This window comes from Balaenoptera physalus (assembly GCF_965194825.1).
Source record: "Balaenoptera physalus genome assembly, chromosome: 2".
Lineage (NCBI taxonomy): Eukaryota > Metazoa > Chordata > Mammalia > Artiodactyla > Balaenopteridae > Balaenoptera > Balaenoptera physalus.
The window spans coordinates 66,795,563-66,812,487 of NC_138883.1; the positions used below are offsets into that span (position 1 = coordinate 66,795,563).

Consider the following 16,925-nt stretch of genomic DNA (forward strand, 5'->3'; position numbering starts at 1 on the left):
CTTGAGTTGATGGCCTACTGGCTTGTGGAAATAAATGACACAACAAAATATAATGAACTTATCCTTGAGACTATTTTGATAACAGCTGACCCAGTTATAAGATGAAAACACATTATTTAAGTTACAACAATGATCTAAAAGTTCTTCTCTAATATTTTCATTTTTTTTCAGATGAAAGTTCTCTAATCCATTTTCGACTTTCTTCCTTTCTGGGACTTCTCTGGTGGCGCAGTGGTTAAGAATCCGCCTGCCAATGCAGGGCTCGAGCCCTGTTCTGGGAAGATCTCACGTGCCGTGGAGCAACTAAGCCCGTGCGCCACAACTAGTGAGCTTGTGCTCTAGAGCCCGCAAGCCACAAATACTGAAGCCCGCGCGCCTAGAGCCTGCGCACAGCAACAAAGAGTAGCCCCCGCTCACCGCAACTAGAGAAAGCCTGCGTGCAGCCACGAAGACCAACACAGCCAAAAATAAAAAAAAACAAATAAATAGATTTATTTTAAAAAAAAATTTCTTCCTTTCCATAGGAAAAGGGGGTGGGGGTGGAAAACTTGTTGACTAAATCCCTCCAAAGGCACTACCAACCCATGTGACAGCAGTAATGTTTTGAGAAAGAAAGAAAGAGAAACTTTACTCTTTATCTTTCCCTTTATCATCATCTCACATTTCCTTAATTGTTCTAGCAGAGATACAGAGCAAGACTGACCCTGACAACCTGGAGATAGCATCAATTCACAGAGGACTTCTTATCCAAAAGTTGATATATGGGTCAATCTTTGTTACCTAGTTTCTAAAATAATGTTTAAAAGATTATCCAATTCCCAGGCTAGCCCACAGATGTCCCATGTAAATCCATAGTACAACTGAAACAGTAAAACTTCACAATATAAAAATAATGATGTTATCACAAAAGTAACAATATTTCAGTTAATTATGAGAACATCTCTCTAAATTCTCCAGAGTCTTGCTTTAGGCCACAGATGTTCATCACCCAGGAAGGAGATGTTAGTGAAGGATAGGACTGCTACCAAAAAAGGCCTAAAATATCACAAACTTGCCTGAGAATCATGATATTTTTATTTTTAAAAATTACTAAAAGAAATTAAAAAATAAAAACTCTCCCTATATACCTAAAGGCTGAAGCTTCAGAATTTTTTTTAAGTAGGAGTAACAAATCACTTTATTAATTTAATCTGGGACAGTTTATAAAATATATTTAGATGTGTGGTACTCCCTTTAATTAGGAAAACTATAAAACCATCATATTCTTTTTAAAAAAATTCTTAGAAAAAATATTGTACTCGGGAGGATTCAAGGTCCTGAAGGAGCAGGATGGTAGCTGCCATAGAAGCTGCATGGAGCCCCAGTCATTGTCCAATGGTTTTGATGGTTCTTAAAGATGTTACTGAACTTGAGGGACACTATGTTCCAGGAGAGCAGTCTACCCAATGTAGTACTGCATGCTAGAGATGATCTGTCCCAGTCGACCTTATTTCTTTAGCTCTAGTTACCTGTGATCTGGAGTCCTACATTTGAGTCTTAGGGGCCATCAGGTCGAACTGGCTAGTGAATGGGGAAGAGGTGAGGAGAAGGGTCTACAGATAACAGGTAAAGGAGTGCAAATGGAAATGAATAGTTAATGAGAGCCTATTATAGGGTAGATACATTTACGTAACATTGTAAAATGGGCATTATAATCTCTTATTTTACAGAGATAAGAATACTCAGGATTAGAGAAGTTAAGAAAATTGCCCAAGGTCAGGCTGATGGTGAGAGATGGAGTTGGGATATAAATCCTGGTCTGTGTGACTCAAGTCATGCTCCCAAGTCTCCCAGAGAATTGGGTGCAGCGTCACTATTCTCCAAGCCCCTGAAGACTTCTGCTACCACAACCCCAAGAACAAATGAGCTTTACGGGACTTCCCTGGTGGTCCAGTGGTTAAGATTCCATGCTCCAAATACAGGGGGCCCAGGTTCGATCCCTGGTCAGGGAACTAGATCCCACATTACACAACTAATAGATCCCACATGCCACAAAGAAGATCCCACGTGCCGCAACTAAGACCCAGCGCAGCCAAATAAATAAATAAATATTTTTTAAAAAAAGAACAAATGAGCTTTACTACACCACTTTTTCAGAGTATGACAAAATAGATATATAAAGTAGACACTATAGACCCACAGAAAATTACTTACTTAGATAATATAAGTAAGAAATAGAAGAATCATTTGTTTCCTTTCCCCCCCCCCATTTTCCTGGTTAATTATAATGATGTTTCTTCTATTTCTGAGCATTTTTTTATGGTATATCACAGTATTCTTTCCTTACATGATCCTTTAAGAGTCTTTTATATATTAAAGCACGGTCTTGTAACCAGGGGAATGCTGACTTTGTGCTGTTAAAGAATATTTTATCTTTCAATAATCCACCACTAAATTCTAGTTTTGTTTTAAGTCAATAACCATCATTCTACCCACCGTCTATTTTTATTCTAAAAATTTAAAGATCTAACTCACATCAAATAGAAAACCAACTGTGAGAAACTGTAGCTCCATATTCAGTTACATTTTAAGTATGAGCTATTATAATGCAGCTTTCAGATTTCAAATTCTGATTCAGACATTAATCACTATGATTTAAAAAAAAAACAGCACTGGAAAGGAGGAGTTTGGTAAAAATCAAGACTATGAATCTAGCTGGGTACAGATAACAGTCCAGATATCTACTCATCAAACAGAAGAATTCTAGTGTGGAAAATTGGCATACCTAAATTCCAATCATTTTTATCACTAATTAGCTAGATTACCATGGGTCAGCCAATTAACCTCTCTGGCCCTCAATTTTCTCATCTGTTAAAGTGTTTTAGATTAGATGATCACTAAGGTTCCTTCCAACTACTTAAAAAAAGAAAATGTGACCATGACCTGTTTATGTAACTTGAAAAACATCTGTGACAGATTTGCTTACAGAAAAAAGTAAATAGAAAGTATTCTTATCGAAAGCACCAAAATGACAAAACAAGCTATTTTTTTTTTAAAGGGAGCACTTTATATAAAAACAAGAAAGCTAAAAGCAAATTGGTATATTTAAAAAATTTATTTCATGGAACAATCATATTTCTTATGGAAAATTAGCTTAAATTCACAAAGAACTCAAATCTAAATTTGTTTTGAACTACAATCTACTCTGACTGCCATCCTAAAATACCTCATTCTGGCTCATCTAGGAATTAATGTGTTATATCTATATAAAATGTCATAATTTACAAAATAGATGCATTCCTGAAAAGTTGTTGAGGGAACCACCACTGAGTTGAGGAGTGGGGAGGGGATTCAATCACAAACCCTTAAAGGTCGAGAGATCTAATCCAATTTTCCAGGTAATACAAAACACTCATGACTGAGATATACTCAACCAACAAAAGGAAGCTCGAATCATTCCAATGCTTATCACACATTCAGATACAAATTGTAGAATAATTAGCACAATAATAATAATAATAATAATAATAATATAAAATAAAAGGATGGAAGAAAATTGTCACAAGAATCTTTTCTATTTTTTTCTTTTGCTATACGTGAAACTGGTTTACTTATGACTTACTTCATTACTCATACTTCATAACTTAAGATACGCTTTGTTTTCTGATTTGTCTTTTGTTGCTATGGGAACCGCTATTTGTAAGACCTCCTCCTTTTAAAAATATGAATAAGCACCTACTAAATCACAAGGATTTAACTTGAGACTACAGAAATATATTTGAGCTTTTAGAAAAATAAAAAGGATTATATTTGTAGCATAATTTTTTTTAACTGATATGTTTTCTATAAGGAAAGAAAGAAATCAGCAGTTTCAGTTTCAGGCATAATGGTTGTGTGAAAGTGTCAATAAATAGGTCAGTCAGAAAGTCACATATCAAGGTTTTATTATTAATTCATTGTTTGAACTTACCCAAGCTGCTTAACTTTTTTATGCCTCTGTTTCCTCATCTTACGATGGTTATAAACAGAGAATTTTAGAGCTAGGAGGAACTCTAGAGATTATCTTGTCCAATGTCCTTATTTTACAGATAAAGGAATGGAAACTCTGAAATCAAATGATTTGCCTAAAACTTACTCTGCAAAATATGGATAATAAAAATAACTTTGTCTGATTTATAGAGGTTTCTTTCTGAAGAGGAAATGAAATCACGGATTTTCTAAAAAGCATTAAATAATTAAATAGTAGTATTGTATTGAAAAAAGTTACTTTAAAGAGAAGCTTGTCATATCATGCAAGTCAAAATTAAAATTTCTCTCAGTAAGCCTATCATGTCTACTCTTCTAACCAGGTGCTAGGAAAATATTTGTCTAGTTCTGAGGTCACCACATTCCAAAATGACCTGAACAAGTAATTTAAAAATATATTTTCCATATGTTTAGATGTCATAAACTGAGTTAAGTGGCTTTTTGCAAATTAAAGGGAAATTTCTCTCCAGTAAAATTAAGCATGAAAACACTGGGTCAAAGTACAATTTAAAAGATGTAAATGACTAAAAATAAGGGCTAGGAAGTGAGCAGAAAAGAAGGCACATCTGTTGTTTGAATATATTAATTAAATTTCTACGTTTTAGTGACCTGTATCTTGCTCCTGTTAAGTAGACCTGCCACCTACAAAGGTGAAGAAAAAAACAATAAATGTACTGTCACATGTGACTTTTCCTAGCGAAAACTAAAAAATGCAGCAGCTTTTAGCTATAACTACGTTTAACAAAGGATTTTGAGAAGGATTAAGGATGGAGAAAGAATAGAGATGAAGGTGATACAGATATAGATTGGAAGTAGGTTTGAGGACAGAGGGGGAAAAAAAAAACACGTAAAACAATCTAATTCCCATCTCATCAACTTCAGCACTTTCCGACTTCCTAAACTACATATTTACTTCAGACGTACCCAAAAGACATCCAAGAAACCTGAAATCACTAAATTGCAAAGAAACAGGAAAACAGACTGAAGTTTATGCATCTCATTAAAAGACCGTTAAATGAGCAGCTGTTTCTCCGTTCTCATTTATGCACACTGGTCATTATATTCAGGCTTGTTCACAATAATCTTGTACCCTGATGAGCAAGTGAATGTTGTACTATATCTAGAAGTTGTTCTCTCCTCAACAGGTATCTTCATATTTATGTTAATATTTCAGATCACACATTAATATGCATGCCTAAAACCAGAATATAAATAAGTGGATACACAGAATCATCATTATAGAGTTTAACCCTAACTTAGAAATTAATACCAACATTTACATGTGCCACGCGCTGTTCTAGACACTGGGAATACAGCAATGAACAAGATACCTGAAGCTCCTGTCCCCATGAAACGGGGATAGGAGGACAATAAACAAACCAATTAGTATATCACGTGTAATCTTGATGAAAGTTATCTTTCTAGACCTCAGTTTGTTGTCTATAAAACTGGAAAACTAGTATTACTTAAGTATCATCATACCCTTCTCAAACAAAAATTACCCCCAAAACCTGTAAATAAATAGAACTTGTGACCTAATTCTCCCTAACATATCCCTGCCTCCAGTGGCACGTGCATAATAACAGAATGCAGGCCAGAGTAGGAAGTAAGCAATGCCATGAAGTACAAGAAAACTAACTGTATCATGGTGAGGCTCAATACAAACCTGTGTTCTACACAGAAACTAACTCTCGTTAGTAAGCTATGGTTTCTCAGATAAGATAATAATGATACATATATGTTATTTTGGAACATATTTTCTCTTAGTTTCGTACTGATGTCCAGATAAGTCATTTTTAATTTAAATATCATGGTTGTCCATTTAAAAATCTTTGTTATCAACTAGACTCTTGTTAATCAGATTATGAATTTCAAGTCACATTTAACATGAGAATTCTTTTTTTTTCTCTTCCAGTTGAAGAAATAATTTTATTTAATATGAGTACATACTTTTGCAAAATTGCATCAAAATAGGCATATAGTATGAGGTTTGATTCTTGTATTTAAAACAGCAAACTAGTTATGAATGAACAAATAAAGCTAAAGGTTGAAGTTCTGACCAAACTACTTTGGCATCAGAAAGCAAGACTATCTGGATGTAAGAAATTAACTCCTTGAATCAGGTATAGTCTCAATAATTCTGAAATATTAACATATAGGACAGTAAGTTAGAGTAAAGAAATATATGTGGATACCTAACATAAAATGTAAGTTGATTTTATGGCCTGAATCAGTCCGTTGGTATCTCTCCCCTCTCTCTCAATTCCCCCAATCAATGAAAAAATAAAAACAGGGGGGAAGAAAGACCAACAGTGAGCAAACTAAGACTAAAACTTGAGCACAAACCAAAAAACTGGAAGAAATGTGTACTAACAATACAGCCAAACTGCTGTCCTCCTATTTAGATAATAGTCTTATTCACTTTTATATCTTCAGGCCAAGTATAGTACCCAGGTACGTATATTCCCAATAAATGCCTAATTTTGTTGAAAAACATAGACAATCAAAAGAGACCTTCCTCATCCTCCCACCACCAAAGCAACTAACCTTCTGTCACCACAGCCCACATTCTTTCCATATAATGTACCGCCTTTCCATAACAGTTACCCCATCCCCACTGTCCCATTCCTCTTCCAACATCCTCCAAAAGAAGAAGAGACATAGACATTTCTTACATAGACTCTTGATGAAAGCTCAGAACATAACATTTTCATGGTTTTGCACAGATGACCTACACAAGTGATCTATGAAGAAAACTTGAGAATGACTGATTAGCATTCCTCAGCTAGGCTCTTTCAATCCGCAATCACCTTAGGCTTGTGCTAGATATTTGGCCAAACATTATAACATAAATTCAGCAGCAAATATCTATGAATCAAAAAGTCATGTGCTTTGAAATTTGATGCTCAAATGCAAAAATGTTGTGTTGTAAAAATAAAAGCCTGACTGGTATTCTCACTTTCATGGAGGGCTACTCCTCCCCCATTAGCAGTGTGGGCCAGGGAAGTTCCTATACGCAGGATCAACACATCTCTCAAAAATTGGATCTGGATGCATTTAAACTGCCAAATAATTTTGGCAACAAAGTTCTGCACATGAAATTTTCATCAACACTCCCAATTTTGTTCTCTGCTTTTTATAACAACTGAAATCACTGAAATTTGTCATCTGACGTAGCCATTCACAGAAACACGAAGCACCTAAAATCAATACTGATAGTTATTGGATGTTTGTGGGGCCCGGGTTTCACACTAGGAGGTGCTATAAGCATCGTCACCATAGGAGAAGTAGACTTGCCTAATGATGGCCATCAAACTGAAAGAAAAACCAACCACCCATGAAGCTACAAGTAAGGCGTCTAGCTCTTTCAAGAAGTACTTACTCATTCTAAATTTTTTTTAACATATATACTCAATTTCATAGGTCCTGTCACATCTTTAAAAACCATTAAGAGTTTAGTTAAGTAAGAAACATCCTGAGATACAGATGATTCAGCAGTATTATCTTTACCTAAAGGCCTATGCATAACATGTTATGCTCCGATATAGTTAGAAAAGATTTTTACAAGATACCCTCAACTCTGTATTTTGAAAACATAGGACTTCTGTCCTTTTCCCCAAAAACTAACTGTGGCAACAATTCAATTTCATTTTGGGTAATTATAGCATGACTAAATAAATTTTCTGATATGTTTCTGTTAAAAAAATTTTAAGAAACTATTTCCCCAAGAATATACAACAGGGAAAGGATAGTCTCTTCAATAAAAGGTGTTGGGAAAACTGGACAGCCACATACAAAAGAATGAACCTGGACCCCTATCTTAAACCATACACAAAAATCAACTCAAACTGGATTAAAAAATTGAAAGAGACCTGAAAGTAGAACTCTTAGAAGAAAACAGGGGTAAGCTCCTTGACATTGGTCTTGGCAATGACTTTCTGGATTTAACACCAAAAGCAAAGCAAACAAAAGCAAAAACAAACAAGCGGGACCGCATCAAACTAAAAAGCTACCGCACAGCAAAGGGAGCAATTAACAAAGTGAAAATGCAACCTACTGAATGGGAGAAAATATTTGCTAATCACATATCTGATAAGGGGTTACTATTCAAAATATATAATGAATTCATACAACTCAACAGCAAAAAATCAAACAATCTGATTTTAAAAGGAGCAGAGGAGCCAAAGAGACATTTTTCCAAAGAAGACACATAAATGGTCAACAGGTACATGAAAAGGTGCTCAATATCACTCACTAGTCTAGTCATCAGAGAAATGCAAATCAAAACCACAATGAGATACCGCCTTCACACCTGTTAGAATGGCTATCATTAAAAATACAATGCGATAACAAGTGTTGGTGAGGGTGTGCAGAAAGAGAACTTTCTGCACTGTTAGTGGGAGTGTAAACTGGTGAGCCCACTATGGAACATAGTATGGATGTTCCTCAAGAAATTAAAAACAGAACTACCATATGATCCAGTAATCCCACTTCTGGGCATATTTCCAAAGAAAATGAAAACAGGATATTCAAGAGAATATCTGCACTCCCATGTTTATTGCAGCATTATTCATAATAGCCAAGATTCTGAAACAACCTAAGTGTCTGTCAATGGAAGAATGGATAAAGAAGATGTGATACACACACACACACACACACACACACACACACACACACACACACACACACACAGCCTGGAATATTATTTGGCCATGAGAAAGAAGAAAATCCTACCATTTATGACAACATGGATGGACCTTAAGGACATTAAGCTAAGTGAAATAAGCTATGTGGAGAAAGACAAATACTGCACGGTATCACTCATATGTGGCTTTTTTTTTTTTAAGTCAGATTCATAGGAACAGAGTAGAAAAGTGGTTGCCAGGGGCTGGGATGTGGGGGAAACAGGAGAGGTTGTTAAATGGGTACAAACTTTTAGCTGTAAGATGAATAAGGTCTGAGGATCTATAGTAAAACATATGATCATAGTTGATAACACTGTATTGCATAGTTGAAATCTGCTAAGAGAGTAGAACTTAAACATTCAAAGAAAGAAAGAAAGAGAGAGATAAAAGAAGAGAGAGAAAGAAAGGGGAGAAGAAAAAAGGAAGGAAGAAAGAGGTTCTCAAAAAACTTAGTACAATGTAAAGGCACCTAAGAAAATATCAAATTAATCTGTGAATCTTTGGATTTTTGTGAATCTTAAACAAACACAGAAATTATATATCCAAAAACAGTGCTATCTCATTTGCAAAGAAGCTCAATGCAATAATTTTTTTAAATAAAGAAAAAGTGGCTCAAACTTCAATGTCCTTTAAAGGGAGAATGGCTAAACAAATTATCATTAGTCAACAAACTGGAGGAGTTGCTGTGCACCCAAAAGTGGAATTGGGGCCCAGCATCTTCCTAGCCTGGGCTGGGCCCTAACCCCCCTATTCCTTCTAGTTGAGATGGGTTCAGCCAAGAGCATCCCTCTCACTCCACACGGCCTCCACTGCACAGCATGCATTTGGCTCTACAGGCAGACCCCCGTTCATTTAGTGCAGGTATCCTGCGCACTCCTGTTCAAGTGCAGACCCCACACCCCAACTGACCTACAGAGAAGTAGTGGGAGGGTCTTAATCAGTCCCAGGACTCAGATGCCTGCTCTCCTACCCTGGCACTTCATGGATACCTATGAACTCCAGCAGCAGAGACCCCCCAAACCCACTGGTAAAACAGCTCAGTGAACTATTTGAGACTGAAACCCCCAAACTGAATCCTCCCCCAGAGCCTGCTCTGCCTCCAGAGGCACCTTCATCTGAATTGGAATTGCCCATGGGCAACAGTAATCCCTTGAGGACCAGGCAACATCTTGGAGCCAGACACCATCTTGAGCTTCCCCTCCAAGCAGGTGTTTTCCAAGGAAGAAACAGGACAGCTCACAGAAACTGTTAGGGCCAGCCCGGGCTCAGGCAAGCCCATGAGAGACCCCGAGACTCCCTGATCTTCAGGTTCTAAGCACAATAGACAGAAACCAAATGGCAAGGTACTAGGGAGATCTCCGCTCGCCATCCTGCAGGATGACAACTCCCCTGAGACCCTGACACTACAACAGGGTAAGCGGCCTTCTCCCCTGAGTGAAAATGCTAGGGATGTAAAGGAAGGGGGCATTCTGGGAACTGAACGACTTCTAAAACTGGAGGACAAGCTTGGGAGCAAGGCCAGGACCATGACAAGGGAAATCAGCACTTTCCTTGGTAGAGAACTAGGCCCTGTGTGGCCCCAGAGCCTAGTGATATTCTGTGTCTTCTGACCCCTTCTTTCCCAGGTAGACCGAGGAAACGCTTGTTTCCTCTGACTCCCCCCAAAACTAAGATAGGACTATAAATGTGTGAGCACATAGTTAACTTAAAAACTCATTCTAAAGACAGTTCCAAAAGTGAAACTAGCTAAGGCAACATCCCTGAAATAAGTATATTAAGCTATGTTCATCTCTATCTTATTCCCTACAATCTCAAAGCTAGTGCTTTCCACATGACAAACCACAATAAACCTGACTGAATAGAGAAATAAATAGAAAAATAAGCAAAAGAACAAACAAACAAACCCACTTAGAATAAAATATGTCTTGGCAGAGTCAAATCTGAAGAAGTTTCCAGATCTGTAGCACTTAATATGAGACAGTGAACAAGAGAAGCGCATAGTGGCAAGTTTCTGGTGGAAAGGCCATGATCTAAGACTCCTATTTGCCGTACATGGAGGATGATGAGAGGAGCCACCCTGGCCATGAGCTCAACTCTGGAGGCCAAACTGTGCTGTGGACGGAAAGTATCCCGAGGACACAAGGAGGAAGGAATCCACCAGTCTTTGCATCACATATGTATCTCTAATAATAAATATTAGGATGAAAATTATTTCACCAGTGAAACATGTCATTTTATTCAATAACCATTATGAACAACTTCCCTAAATTATTTTAAATGACACCACTTACGTATATATGTACATATATATATGTTTGATTGTTCATAACAAAATATATTATCTTCTTTGTTTTTTTAAAAAGAGAAGTTCTCCTAACCTTACTGTCTCATTTTCTCTATGCATTTATCTATAAAGTATTTCTCAGTTCCTTCTTGATGAAAGATATAATTATGTGTCTCATTATTATTCACATGAGCCAAGAAATGTTTGCCAAATTTTCATATCACACATAAACACATATCACAAAACTTAACCTCTGGGGCTTCCCTGGTGGCACAGTGGTTAAGAATCCGCCAGCCAATGCAGGGAACATGGGTTCGAGCCCTGGTCTGGGAAGATCCCACACGCCACGGAGCAACTACGCCCGTGAGCCACAACTACTGAGCCTGTGCTCTAGAGCCTGTGAGCCACAACTACTGAAGCCCGCACGCTTACAGCCCATGCTCCACAACGAGAGAGGCCACCACAATGAGAAGCCCGCGCACCGGAACAAAGAGTAGCCCCTGCTCGCCACAACTAGAGAAAGCCCATGCACAGCAACGAAGACCCAACGCAGCCAAAAGTAAATAAATAAAATAAACAAACTAAAAACAAAAAACTTAACCTCTACTTATCCAGATATGAAAAACAGCTTTTAGACAAGATGTGACATTAATTACACAAAATACAAATATTTTAAAATAAATGCTAAGAGAAAATGTGACATTTTGTAAATTTTTAAAAATCTTTCTGAAGCTTTGCTACTGAGCTAATTCTCCCACACGTGAGCCTTTGAAAACATTAATAATGAAAATGTCAGCTGAATATTAAATACTTTCATTAGGCAACAATAGTATATAATGTTGATATTCCAAATGTAAAAGATTAATAATGCTCTTATAATTCAACAGCTTCACAAACATTTAATTGATTCATTCAAAAACACTTATTAAGTACCAGCCATATTTGCTACGTATTTGTCTGAAGTGCTGGGAATTTAAAAGTGAACAAGAGTCAAGATCTTACCACCACTGTCATGTAGCTTACACTCTAATGGTGGAAACTGTCAATAAATAAATAAATATAAAAGAAAATGTCAAATCATGATAAGTGTTCTGACGAAAATGAAACAAGATGAGATGATTGTCAGAGCCAGCTCTTCTAGGGTGACATTAAAATGAGACCTGAAAAAAATTAAAATTAAAATTAAATGAGACCTGAATGTCAAGAGGGGTCAGACACTAAAGATCCAGGGAAAGAGGGTTGCAGATAGAGAGAACAGCAATTTCAAGGGCCCTAAAATGGAAATGAACTTGTGGTATCTGCAGAAAAGGAAGAAATAAGTGTACTCTGAGCAAGGATGAGCATGGTTGAGATGAGGTAAGTAGGGGACAAATTAGATAGAACCTGCTAAGATAAATAGTTTGGATTACAGTCTAGGCACAATGGCTTTTTGTTTTGTTTTAAATTTAATTATAGGAAGTTAAGACATATGTGAAAAATGCAAAATGGACTCTGATATCTTTATCATCCAGTTTCAATAATTATTAATTCATGGGGAATTCCCTGGCGGTCCAGTGGTTAGGACTCTGCGCTTCCACTGCAGGGGGCGCAGGTTCAATCCCTGATCGGGGCACTAAGATCCTGCAAGCTGCGCAGCGTGGCCATAAAAAAGAAAAACAATTATTAATTCATCACTGGTCTTAATTAATCTGTACCTTTACTCATTCCCCATCTATCCCTGAGACATCATATCATTTCCTCTACACACAATTTAGTATGTATCTCTAAAAGATAAGGACTCTTGTAAATGTGACCACTATCAATATTACCATCATTACACATTATTTTCAATAATAATTTACTACAATCATCAACTATCTAGCCAGTGTTCAAATTTCCCTGTGTATCATTTTTTTAAAAAGCTTATTGGTTCAAATCAGAATACAAATAAGATGCAGATATTGCAATTAATCAGTTTCTTGACCTTTTTAGTCTATAGATCATTGCTCCTTTACTTATTTTTTCTCTTGCAATTTATTTGTTGGAAAACACTGAGTCCTATAAGATTGTCCACATTCTGGATTTCCTGACTGCACTCCCACAGTGTCACTTAACATGTTTCTCTTACTCATACATTTCTTATAAGCTGGTAGTGAGATCTGGAGGCTTAATCAGATTCAGGTTAGAATTTTGAGCAAGACTACTTAATAGTTTATGTTATATGCTCTAATCAGGAGGGAGATCACATAGAGTATTCACTCTCTCTATATATATAGACAGATAGATAGATAGATAAGCAACCAGGATAATTACTGACTTAGATCTATAATACTTCATTAAGAGTTGTAAAATGATGATACTATAATTCTATCATTCCTTCTTTATCAGCTGGAATATTTCTGTAAAAAAAAAATTCCTTCATCAACTATATGGTTAATAGCACAGGAAAAATAAAATAAATACTTGATTATTTTCAAGTTTTCCAAATAATAAGATGGTTGCCTAGCATATGGATGGTTTTAAGCAGGAACGTTTTTAAAGATCATTCTGAATATCGTTTGAAGAACAGAGTGATATATAAAAAAGAGTTGAAAGCAGAGACACCACCTAGGAGGCTCTTGCACTATTCTAAATAAATGACGATGGATTGTACTAGGTTGGTGGAGAAGATAAGAGAAGTAGACAGATTTAAGATCTATTTGGGATGTAAAATCTAGAGGACTTGCTGATAGGTTGTATATATAGAGTAAGGGAAAGAAAGAAATCAAGAATGAGTCCTAGACTTTTGACCTGAACAACTTCGTTATGGGAAACCCTAAGAGAGGGGCAGATTTAGGAAACAAAATCATCTGGGTAATGATATGGATAAAATTAAATCAATATTTATCCAATCTTTATTACTGTTTTTTTTGTACTTTGCCCCGACTGAAGATAATTAAAATTTTCAGGAAGTAGAAATAAAATACTGTTATATGATATTTTTCTATAAATAATACTTTTGCTGAAATAAAATTAACACCAGATAAGATAAATTCCTACTTTTTTCTTAGATAATTCACTTTCTCATTATATCTCTCCATATATATTAACAAAGAATAAGCTGGGTTAAAAATTTTAAAGAATAGTACTAAATATTATTTTAACCCGGATTTATTATCAATCTCATATCATTACTGGATCACCACAAATATAAGGGATATACAAACAGGATACAGAAAAAAGGAGAAACAGAGCTTAAAAACATTAGTCAGTTAACTAGTATTAACAAATTAATCTTGAGGGATGATTTCACTTTTTAAAAGCTAATTTTCCACTCTCCCGTTTCTACATGAGTACTAATAATTCAAATTGTCCTGTTGGTTTCCCTTGCCTCCCTCTACAAAGTAAGAAGGAGATATGGAAGGTTTAAGAGAGAAGGGAAAGAAAAGAGCCTAACCTCAACATATCACCAATATCAACAAAAATAATTAAAATTACCTCCTAAGTCAGAGGTCCCCAACCTTTCTGGCATTAGGGACTGGTTTCGTGGAAGACAATTTTTCCACGGACCAGCCGCAGGGGATAGTTTCGGGATGACTCAAGCGCATTACATTTATTGTGCACTTTATTTCTATTATTATTACACTGTAATATATAATGAAATAATCATACAACTCACCATAATGCAGAATCAGTGGGAGCCCTGAGCTTGTTTTCACTTGCCACTCACTGATGGGGTTTTGATATGAGTCTGCAAGCAACTGATTGATTATGGTCTCTGTGCGGTCAAACCTCTCTGCTAATGATAATCTGTATTTGCAGCCACTCCCCAGCACTAGCATCACCGCCTCAGCTCCACCTCAGATCATCAGGCATTAGATTCTCATAAGGAGCGCACAACCTAGATCCCTGGCATGTGCAGTTCACAGTAGGGTTCAAGCTCCTATGAGAATCTAATGCCACTGGTGATCTGACAGGAGGCGGAGCTCAGGCAGTAGTGTGAGTTATGGGGAGCGGCTATAAATACAGATGAAGCTTTGCTCGCTCGCCTGTCGTTCACCTCCTGCTGTGCAGCCTGGTTCCTAATAGGCCACAGACTGCTACTGGTCCATTGCCCAGGGGCTGGGGACCCCTGTCCTAAATGACAAGATTTCTAAAGATATATTACCTAAATTTTTGTATAGGAAAGGAATATCAGATTTGTCACAAATCATTTCTACACAAAAACTTTAGAATGTTATTCCATTTTGATAATACACATCTACAAAATATCTGATTAACTGGTGAGATAAAAATGACAAATCACTCTTTTTGTAATGAGTCATTCATATATATATTATACTTATGGATAATAGTTTACAAATGCTACTGATTTCCATTAGATCTAATAACTAGTTTTATGTGTAAACATAGTTTATTTAACTTAATAGGAACTAGGTTCCAGAATAGAATGTCCTTCTTTTTAATATGCAAATGATAGCTCTGGGTTACATTTCCCAGCCTCAACAATGTCCCTGTTAATTGGACTCTACTGAACTACTCAGAAGAAGTAAAGGAAACAATTCTGCCAGCTAAAAAACAAACTATAAAGTGAGAAAATAGATGCACAAATATAATTCCAAAAATTATCAATTCAGATAAAATACCTCATAATTATATCAGAGATAGAGATACCCTGGACCTATAGGGAACTGTTGAAAGAAAGGAGTCTGAGTTCATTTAGAAAAGCTTAAAAGCCATTCATAATAAATAATTTTTAAAAATTCAATATAATATATACATTAAAATATATAAAATAATTCTATTATCCCATGCACAGTTATAAAATATTTTGAATTCTGATATATAATTGTCCCTTAAGTACTATTACATTTTATCTTACTTTTAAATGTTTTTCTTGACATTTATTTTTAAAGAAACACAATTAAGTGCTTTATGCTTCTGTGTATTTTTCTTACTCAGAATCATCATGAATGTTGTAATGCAAATCAGTTCCATCAACATCTTTATAGATGACATATTGTATTCTGAATATCAATTATTCAAAAATGCACAGTCAGAAGATTTCTAAGCTGGTTGTTTAAACACAGAATGTACAAATCTCAGATAATATATCCATTAACATTATCTAATACAAAATAGTCCTTTATATTTATGTGACATTAGGCTGACTGACTCTTACTTAGCCTTAAATTCCTTTACTAATCTACCTTCTCCATCTAAAAGAGCACATTTTTTTCCCCATATCTACTTCATTCCCACTGACTCCCTCTTGATAAAATGTTCCCTATGTAACTTCTTTCTCATTCTCCTTATCTAGTTGCTAAGCCTTCCCCAATGCAAATAACTGACAGTTTGTTTCTTCATCAACCTTCTAATATTATATATTATCCTTACTCTGAGTAAGGTGAGAAACAGAGTTATGGCCTAGCCTGAAAACAAGCAAGGCACATATTTTCATTCCCTTAAACTTTCTGATTGCTATTTCTTTGACTTCTTCTCAAAAACACTCTTCTTAGACCTACCCTCAATTATAAGAATTAGTGTAACACAGTTTCTAGGAGCTGGTTAGAATGTCACCCTAATTACTTTAAATGAGTAGAGAGATGCAGATCTAGAATTTCAAGGATTATCTGATCTTGGGGGAAACTGTTCTCCTATTTTAGGTTGATTAGTACCAGGACGACAATGTAGTACCACCATGAGGTGTATGCTTTCCAAGCAAACCAGATATTTCCATCAATACAGGATACTCAATCACCAGAAATACAGGATACGCAAAACAGGATACTCAATCACCAGAAATATTTAAAATCTTAAATTGTACAGTAAATTCAAAATTGGAAGAAAGCAGCTTCCTGAGAGAGAATATCACCATAACCTGTAGTAAGGAGTATTTTGACTTACTTGCCTACAAGAGCCATATAAAACATCCACCAACTAATTACTTAAGACACAGGCCACTCTAGAGAATCACTGAAAATTTCACTCTC

At 36.1% G+C, this 16,925-nt stretch overlaps 1 protein-coding gene and 1 pseudogene across 8 annotated transcripts in view; one reads left to right on the forward strand and one right to left on the reverse strand.

Moving 5' to 3' along the window:
- NUBPL (NUBP iron-sulfur cluster assembly factor, mitochondrial) overlaps nucleotides 1-16,925 on the reverse strand; it is a 329,428-nt gene that overhangs the window by 70,264 nt on the left and 242,239 nt on the right. The window lies entirely within an intron of this gene.
- On the forward strand, nucleotides 1,108-10,421 carry LOC309656087 (cell division cycle-associated protein 3 pseudogene; annotated as a pseudogene). Its single transcript has one exon. The product of its transcript is annotated as a cell division cycle-associated protein 3 pseudogene (transcript).